The 9509-nt window shown below is 37.6% G+C and overlaps 2 pseudogenes; one reads left to right on the forward strand and one right to left on the reverse strand.

The window, feature by feature from the left end:
• The first annotated feature begins 1029 nt into the window (after nucleotides 1-1029).
• LOC140694301 (olfactory receptor 5M9-like) lies at nucleotides 1030-1971 on the forward strand (annotated as a pseudogene).
• A 5983-nt stretch (nucleotides 1972-7954) lies between these two features.
• Nucleotides 7955-8910, reverse strand: LOC140694555 (olfactory receptor 8U3-like; annotated as a pseudogene).
• Between the last annotated feature and the right edge of the window lie 599 nt (nucleotides 8911-9509).

A 9509-nucleotide genomic window follows, 5' to 3' on the forward strand; every position in this document is an offset into this window, starting at 1 on the left:
CATGTTCCTTGTGGTGACATTAAATTTGAATATAAATAGACATAGAATTGATTGTTCCTGAAAACCAGTGGAATCTGAAATGAGAGACAATAATTATTAAAAAGTGTCACCTCAATTTTACCTCATGGCATTTGTCTAGATACTTATCTATTGACATAATTCTGATGTTGAGTGCTATGTGATTTAACCACCTGTGGTTTACATTTTTTTTTAAGATAACAAAAGCTAGTAGAGCCTGTGCTTTTAAATACCTCTCACCTTACCCTGCTAGTAGCACTCATCAAGCAAGTATAATGTAAGGCTGAACAAACTAAAATGTGATTAGGAATTTCATATGTCGAAAGCATGTGGTATCATATACTGGCATAACATAGGGCTAATATGTCAATAACTAGGCTATAAGACCAACATATAAGACCACTGTCCCATAAGATCATATAAATAAGAGACTACTGTCCAAAACATGTGAAAATAGATCAGTTAATATCACATGTGTGTTTGTATTTTTATTGATATTGAGAGCCAGCTATCATACTGGAAAATAGCATTCAGTGGAGTTTCAGAGGATTCACTCCACTTACTTGCCTGTGAGTACTCAGTGGCTAGCTGACCTTGAGTGAACACTTAACACTGATGAGTCTCCAGCTTTTTTCTAAAAAATGATATATTGGAATGGATTCAGTCATTCTCTGACAACTCTCAGTCTGGCTTTAGTCTTATCTGAGCCCTGGGATGTTAACATTATGGAAATTATTTACAAAATATAAATATATAATTCTAGTAACACATGAATGCAATTGTCTATTTTAGGACTAAGAAACTGATATAAATATTGATGGTCATTACCTATAAGACCTACTAAAGGAAATAATTGTACCTAGATATTCTTTTATTGGACACTGTGTGAAATATACATTAATTGTTCAATTATTTGAATTAGAATACAGATACACATGATTCAAGACTTCCAAGAATAAAACAAATCCATTTTTTTTTCTTTCTCCCACAGACAGTACAGCCTGGGTCTCCATGAAGGCAATGCCAAATTTCACAGATGTGACAGAGTTTATTCTTCTGGGGTTGAACAGTCATCAGGAGCTTCAAGTTCTCCTTTTTGGGGTGTTCCTAGTAGTTTACATGATCATGCTGTTAGGGAACATTGGTATGATTATTTTGATCAGCATCAGTCCCCAGCTTCAGACCCCTATATACTTTTTCTTAAGTCATCTGTCTTTTGTGGATGTGTGGTTCTCTTCCAATGTTACTCCCAAAATGCTGGAAAATTTATTATCAGAGACAAAAACCATCTCCTACGTGGGGTGTCTGGTGCAATGTTACTTTTTCATCGCCCTTGTCCATGTGGAGGTATATATCTTGGCTGTGATGGCCTTTGATCGCTACATGGCCATCTGCAACCCTCTGCTTTATGGCAGTAAAATGTCCAGGACTGTCTGTATTTGGCTCATCTCTGTGCCTTATGTCTACAGATTCTCTGTTAGCCTGATATGCACCCTGTGGACATATGGCTTGTACTTCTGTGGAAATTTTGAAAATAACCACTTCTATTGTGCTGACCCTCCTCTCATCAAGATTGCCTGTGGTGGGGTCCACATCAAAGAATACACCATGATAGTTATTGCTGGGATGAACTTCACGTATTACCTTTAAGTGGTCCTCATCTCCTATATCCTCATAGAAATAGCCATGCTACGCATGCACTCTGCTGATGGGAGGAAGAAGGCGTTCTCCACCTGTGGGTCCCACTTGACGGCTGTTACCATGTTTTATGGGACTCTCATATTTATGCATTTCAGGAGGCCCCCTGAAGAGTCTGTGGAGCAGGGGGAAATGGTAGCTGTGTTTTATACCACAGTGATTCCCATGCTGAATCCTATGATCTAAAGTTTGAGAAACAAAGATGTGAAAGAGGCAGTCAACAAGGCAATCATCAAGGCAAACTTGGGGCAGTGAAACTGCAATAGATATTTCTGAGTACATTGCTACTTGTGATAAGTGTGTAGGCATGAAAGTTCCTAGCTCAATAGAGACTGTCTAAAGGCAACTCTTACATATACTGAGCTCCAGTCTAACCAAGTGATGCTTTTACCCCATGAATGGCCTCTAAGTACCAAGATTGTTACTCCACATATGCAACTATATGATTCAAACTGACATATTACACATTCATGGTGTGTTTAAAATTGTGCAGTCACTGGAGGACTCATAAATAATTTGAGATAAATACATTGTGTTTTGGAGATATCTTTTTTAGAGTTGAACATGATTTCTATGATGTTTTCTTTACTGAAATTTTGTAAGAAATACATAATTTCATGAGGAAAAGAATAGGAATTCATCTCTATTCCCTGATTACAGAATGCTGATGGACCCTGATTTACCAAATAACTTTTTGATAATGTTCATACACACATGGACTTTTGATAACAAAGTTGTATTCAGAATCTTCAACTAGTATTGTAACACAGTCCTAAGTTTTGTTCTCAGTATATATAGCTTGATAGTTATCAACACTTTTTGTGTGTCAATCTATTTACTTACCCTGATTCTACTCCTTAGCATGGATTCTGGTTAGTTTTCTTGGTTTTAAAGGGTGAAATATTTATGACATAAAGACTTTCCTGTCTTCATCATAATAAAAAAAATGAACCAATATGAGCTTTCTGATATTTAAAAATCTAACCTTTGTTCATAGCCTTCATCCTATTAAGCCTTTGGTTGATATGATTTGAAACTATTTTTTGTTTCCAATTTCTTCTCATGAATGTGACATTCTTTGGTTCTGTTTTAGCAGCTTAAATCAAGCTTTCAGGGCTTAGAGTGGATCAACCAGATAAGAAGCCCTGTTCAACTAAAAGCCATTGCACTGGGTATGCGTTAAACTATGGTCAATACAGCTCAAAATGATATCCACCAGGACCCAGTTAAAGTTCTTAAAATCTCACTGTTCCATTTATATAGATTGGTACCCACTTAATCTACATTCATTCTTGCTATAGGAAGAATACAGACTTTTCTTCCCTTAATGACTCTCATCAGCATAAAGGTGAATGGGAAGTAGAAGTAATTTCTGATGATTGAGTTTATTCTTGGGACTAAAGAAGCCCTGTTTACTTACCCTGATTCTACCCAGGGCTAATTGAATTGAAAGGAGTGCACAATGAAAGATGTGCAGGAGGACTCTGAGAAGTAACTTATGGTTTTGGAAACACCACTGGGAGGATGGACTAATTCAAGCACATAAAGTATGGTTGCTCAGGCTAATTTACTAGTTAACTATAAGCCACTTTCCTTCCGATTGGATCTGAGAAAAGGTAGCTGATGGGAGGAGGGATGTTCTTTTTCACAAATTTAGGTTCTGAGTAGGAAGAAAAATTACCATTAATTGCTATAGGAAATTACATTAACAAAGTGGATTTCTTTTTTATGTTGTTAAACTACCCAAATTTGGTTCTAAAGAGTTCATGTCAATGTGGTGTCAAAGTAAGACCGCTCAAGAAACTTTTGCTTTCACAGAGATTGGCATTATAGCCTGGCATTCTAAGATCATATTTTCTCTGATGCTTATGGCAGAAATATTCCTCAAGGTCCACTATTTTATGTTTACTTTTAGAAATAAAACACTAGCCCTCCAGCTGTTAACCACAGTTGCCCTCATTTCTATTAGCCAGGTAGCTAACATTGTTACAAATGTTTTGGCAATGAGCTGTCAGTAGAAAGATATGCCTAAAACCCAAGGTCATTTCCTCAAGTCAGAGCCACTTGATGTGGACTTTTTCCTTTCTCTTCCTTCTTGAAAATGTTGCCACTGAAATGGTTGCTGTAGATTGAGACAAGAAAGCCACATATGGAGGGTCTAATTGCCTAACCCACACCCCATAACTCACACTGTCCCCTGAGAAAGGAATCAAATCCTATGTTACTAAGTCACTGTGTTTTAGGAGTTTGCTCCTTAGACAGCATGGCTATAGTGCTGAAGTTGTTCTTATAATTCTTTCCAGAAACATGGCCCTTAGCACCTGGCCTCTGCATCTGACCACTTCCCAGGGCAAATGTTGCCTTGAGGATGAATGTCTCCTCAGAAAGTGTCTGTTCTGACACTGAGTATACTGAGCAAAGAAGGGAACCTGGTTCTCTGTCTTAGCCAGAAGGAGGGAAACTCAACCTCTGGTCTTAGGTGATTGGTTGTATCCCCTTTTCCTAACTACTTGGTGAGTCCTTGGACTTGTCATGACCTCCAGCTGTCCATTTAGTTGGTTTTGAATCCCTTTGGCCCCAGCTTCTAGGTGACTTCTCCTCACTAGTTTTTGCAGGCACTTACAAGGCTCTTTCACAGGCTCAGGGAATCTCAGCCACCTCCTCTGCACTGTGTTTGTAGGTGTGGACCGGATGAGCGTCCACCAGATGTTTTAGACAACACATCTTTAGCTCTTCTTACTTGGTATGAGTTGAATTGTGTGCTGATAAAACAAATGTATTCCTTCACCAATTTGCTGCAATGCTGGGACTCTGGTTTTTCTATTAAGCTTTTTGTTTCAATAAAACAGGCTCTACCTCAGGGAGGTAAGCTATCCTTGCTGCTGCAGGAGCTCTTCAAACCCCTCTGGGCTTTCTTTGGGCAACGGTGTAATTTTGCAGCAACCTCACCTGAGTCTACTGTGCTACCCAGAGGAAGGGGCAGCAGATTCCTTTCCAAAGAGTCACTAACCTTTATATCTTGCTCGCATCACCAGGCTCAGGTTGGGACCTTACTGCTTGCTTCCAGAAAAATGGCTCCTCTGCTGTTAGGAGATCTCTTCTACTTTCCAGTTCTCTGTATAAACTTCACTGTTCAATACTATGCTTTTGGGATTACAGAACAGGCAAAACAAACACAGCAACAACAAAGGTGTTTTCCTTATTTGAGTTCTTGCCCTTGGCAATTCACAGTCATGACTTTCAAGATTCATTTTTTGGTATGATGCCTCTGCCCCCCCAAAGAAATTAATTTAGAGCCTGAAAGGCATAATTTTAATTCTGCCTTTCTTCAGAATTTGTACTGTTTGTATCCACTTAGAACACCTCATTGTTGATTTACTGATAGAGTTGGTGTTGTTTAAGGAGGATGTAAAACTAATTTTTAAGATACATAATTTAATATGACAATATTGATGTCTTCACAGAAATCTAAATTCTAAATTAAACCATGAATGCTGTCCTAACCTAACTTGGAATAGCGAGTTAAAGTGGTTATCACAGGCTTTTGATTAACTTCTACAATTTCTCTTGCCAGTATTTCCCAAAATACAGCACAAGAGATAATTTCACATAGCACCCAGAGATTGTGTTATTTTAACTTTTTGAGTGTTCAGAATTCTTGTTACTTTATGAAGATTTTGGCATGGATTTTTCTCCTTTGCGTTGGTTACAGAAAGTTTAGTTTTCAGATTTGTTTAAATAAGTTTGTGAGTCAATTAAAATATATTAAGCAAATAATAAATGTTCCAATACATGAAAAATAATAAAGCATAACATTAACTAAAAGTCAGAAAACACAACCCTATGGCAAGTCACTACCATCACACACACACACAAAATCACACACACTATCATATAAAGATAGATAGATAGGTAGATAGATAAATAGACAGATAGATAAGCTGATAGATAGACAGACAGATAGACAGAGAGATAAACTGACCTACCTAGTTACTCTATACATAGTATATAGTACAATATGTGTATATTATGTATACTGTGGTATATATGTATATGCTTAATTAAGCAACTTCTCAGGATACTAGCTTTGAATCAGGCACTACTTCCCACAGGGTTTTTAAACCACCCTTTCTTTAATTTTTTCAGAGCTCTATTGTTTCTGCAATTTCCAAGACTATTAAGTCATTCAAGTGGGACAAAATCTGGTAAGTCATCTGTGAAAGTCTCTGTTGCCATACTCTTTTTTTATGTTAATTTTAGTCATATATATAGAGAGAGAGAGAGACATAGAAAGAGAGACAGAGAGAGAATTCTAGGGAAATCTATCAGAGAGACACCAATGGGTTTCCCACATTGTTCAATTAACTGTGACTCTAGGACAGAATCAGCTTTGAACGCCTGACCTTTATAAGCACCACTCACTCAGAAATTAATAGTGTTTAGGCAACTGTTTCCCATCACTGACAGGTGGCTTTGAGGAGCCTGGTTAATGAAAGTCAGAGATGCTATTCAGCATCATCCAGCTAGAAGTGGTAATACTCAGGTTTGAACTCAAAAGCACAATTCCAAGAATGAGCTTTTTTTCTAGTTTACTGAGATGCCATAGATTGAATCCAGGCAGAATTTGATTCCTGGTCATGCCTGGGTTAGAATAATGAAACTTTCATGAGATGAAAGCAGAACTGACAGAGAGAATGAAAAAAGGAATCAGCTCATGGTAGCAGAGGGCTCACACATAATCCTAGCACATACATCATTGGCATAGCTTCACTTCATTCATTTGATAAGGAACTTCATTTGTTCATTGCTTGTTCATTTTGTTCATTGTTTATTGTTCACAACTGCATTATCAAATGAACAAAATGTATTTCCTGGTTTGTCAGATTCATTCTAATATCTATCATGGTATGTATGTCATGGTGGCACAATGTTATAATTCAGCAGGCTGACTTATTTCAAATCCATTCACTTTCTAGTTGTCTTACTCTTTGAGGAGGCCATTGAAAGAATTTTTCTGCTAAGTGACTCACAAGATAAACCCTGGCAATTTGATGGCTCCTTACCCACTCCCTTCTCCTTTGAACGTATGTTCTGCCCACTGTTCCCAAAGTAAGAAGATGCAGGTGTTGTTGAAACCATCTGGATGGTATGTGAAAATGAATCCAGTTAAAGCTTCTTTATACATGTTGAAGATTCTGGCAGACAAGTGCAGAGATGTGCATCCAAGACAAGCCTCATCTGTAAGTCCTTTTCCTTATCAAACCTACCACCTACCACTCTAAACTGGTCTGTTGCTAGCTGCATCTTCTTGCAGAGTGTCCAACACTGTGAGGCAGGAAATATTCTGTTTGTTTGTTTTTTGCTCACCAAGAATGACTCCCAATATCATGCACATGGTAGGCATGAACATTTGAATTTATGAGTGAAAATATAAACTATTATATTCCAGTTGAAGGTTTAAGTGGGTTTTGAATTATGTCTCTTTATATTACCTGAACATGGAACTATATTCTTGACATCTAATAGCCACCATATTTATCTCTTGGTTTTAAGCTACCCCTTCCTGTCCCCCAACACACTGTAATTTCCTCATACCCCTAAAACTCTAAAAGATCTTTAGAAAGCACAGCTTTGCTTAGGGAACTTAAAGATAGATCTGCATTTTTGGTTTGATAGAGTAATAAAAGGGAATGTGGCTTTCCAAAAGTTAATCCTTGTTCCCATGTCTACATGGTGAAAAATGACTTTCTTTCAAAGGATGTGCTAATCATGCAATTTTAGGGAGTGGCTAGAGTGAATGTGGAGGTCAGCAGCAGAGAGAGGAATGATGGGTCACAGACAGGGAACATTGGAGGAGGAGGCTATCGCATGGAATGACATGGGGATGGATAAGAAACTTACTTCAACACCATCCTTGCCCCTTTCTCTGTCTTCCGCGATATACAAAACAGGAACAATTTTGAAAAGACTGATTAAACCTTATTATCAGTTGAATAGAAGCTAGTCAGGTCAAAACTATCAGTGTCACATATCCTAAGAGTAGTAATTTCTTAAAAATGTAAATTCTACTCTTTTAAAAATTTCATCTTACTATCGATTACATGAAAACTAGAACTCATGTTCAAAATCATTTTACTCATATAAAGAATGGTAAAAAAAAATGTACTTCATCAAAAGATTAGAAAAACAACATGTCTGTCTGCAAGTGGCATTGTTCCAAGTCAGGTTTTGTTGCAAGTCACTTTTTAAAGTTTATTAGAGGCAGGACATAGCATTTGTCAATGGCTTTCCTCAAGGCATTCTTTACTTCTTGGTTCCTCAAGCTGTAGATCATGAGGCTGAGCATAGGAATGACTATTGTGTAGAACACAGAGGCCATTTTGTCCGTGTCAAGGGAATGGTTTGATTTGGGCTGCAGATACATGAAGATCAGAGTTCCATAGAATATAGTCACAGCGGTCAGATGAGAGCCACAAGTTGAGAACACTTTGCACCTTCATTCTGTAGACTTGATTCTCAGGATTGCAGCCACAATGTGTAAGTAAGAAATAAGGATGGTGGTCAAAGAACTGATCATATTGAATCCAGCAAAGATAAAAATCAACATCTCCTTGAGGCTGGTGTCTGAGCAGGCAAGGGCCATCAAAGGACATCATCACAGTAGAAATGATTGATGACATGGGGGCCATAGTAGATCAGTTGGAAAGTAACAACTGTGTGGAGCAAAGCAACAGAAAAGCTATATAAGACGGGGCCCATTACCAGCTGTATACACACCTTTGGGGACATGATCACCATGTAGAGAAGAGGACTGCAGATGACGACATAGCAGTCATAAGACATTACTGCAAGAAAGAACATTTTCAAGATCAATAAGTTCAGGAAAAAGCCCAGCTGTGTGGCACATGCATAGAAAGATATGGACCTGTGTCTGGTCAGGAGGGTCTGCAGGAACTTGGGGGCTATTGATGAAGAGTAGCAAAGGTCTACAAAGGCCAGATTACTGAGAAAAAAATACATGGGTGTGTGAAGTCGAGAATCCAATTGGATTAGTGAAATCACCCCAAGGTTTCCTACCAGAGTTAGAGAATATACCACTAAAATGAGCAGGAAGAGAAGAAGTTCAATCTCTCTATGGACTGAAGAGCCCAAAAGAATGAATTCTGTCACCCTGGTGCTGTTCCTTTCAGTCATTTGTTCCAATCACTCAATTGCTGAAGAAAGATAAGTTAAAGACCAAAAAATTGCTGGGCATAAGAAATTGTCACCAGACATCAACTCTTGTGTGTTTTAGCTTCAGAAATTATTGTTCATTGTGGTAGAATATCAGAACAAACAAGCACATCCCATTTGAAACTCTCCTCTCTGGCTGTTCATAATTTTATGAGGTCAAAGTTGAGTGCTGATAAAAATAAACCAATTAAAGTCTGCAGAGTGAAGATGAAAAGATGAACCATATGTTTGAAAAGATATTTAATATTTTAGATTCAGACCATTTTCAATTATATTGAATAAAGAGAAGAAACCATTTTTTTAATTCCTGCTCCTATATCTTCTTCTTGGTAGAGCAGAACCTTAATGTAGTAATTTATTGCCTTTTTGAGTAGATATTTTAATTTGTTTTTTAAAGTATAGTTATCAAAATTAAAGTGTTGTGCCATGTTGCATTTTAACTACTTATGACATTTATAACCAAGAATGTTTTCTACAATCTCTGTTAAGTTTTCAGTGATTATAACTACATTCCTCCTTTTAAAAGGTGGTAATCTCTTTGATGAGAGAAATAGAAAATG

This window comes from Vicugna pacos, unplaced genomic scaffold (genome assembly GCF_048564905.1).
Source record: "Vicugna pacos unplaced genomic scaffold, VicPac4 scaffold_21, whole genome shotgun sequence".
NCBI lineage: Eukaryota > Metazoa > Chordata > Mammalia > Artiodactyla > Camelidae > Vicugna > Vicugna pacos.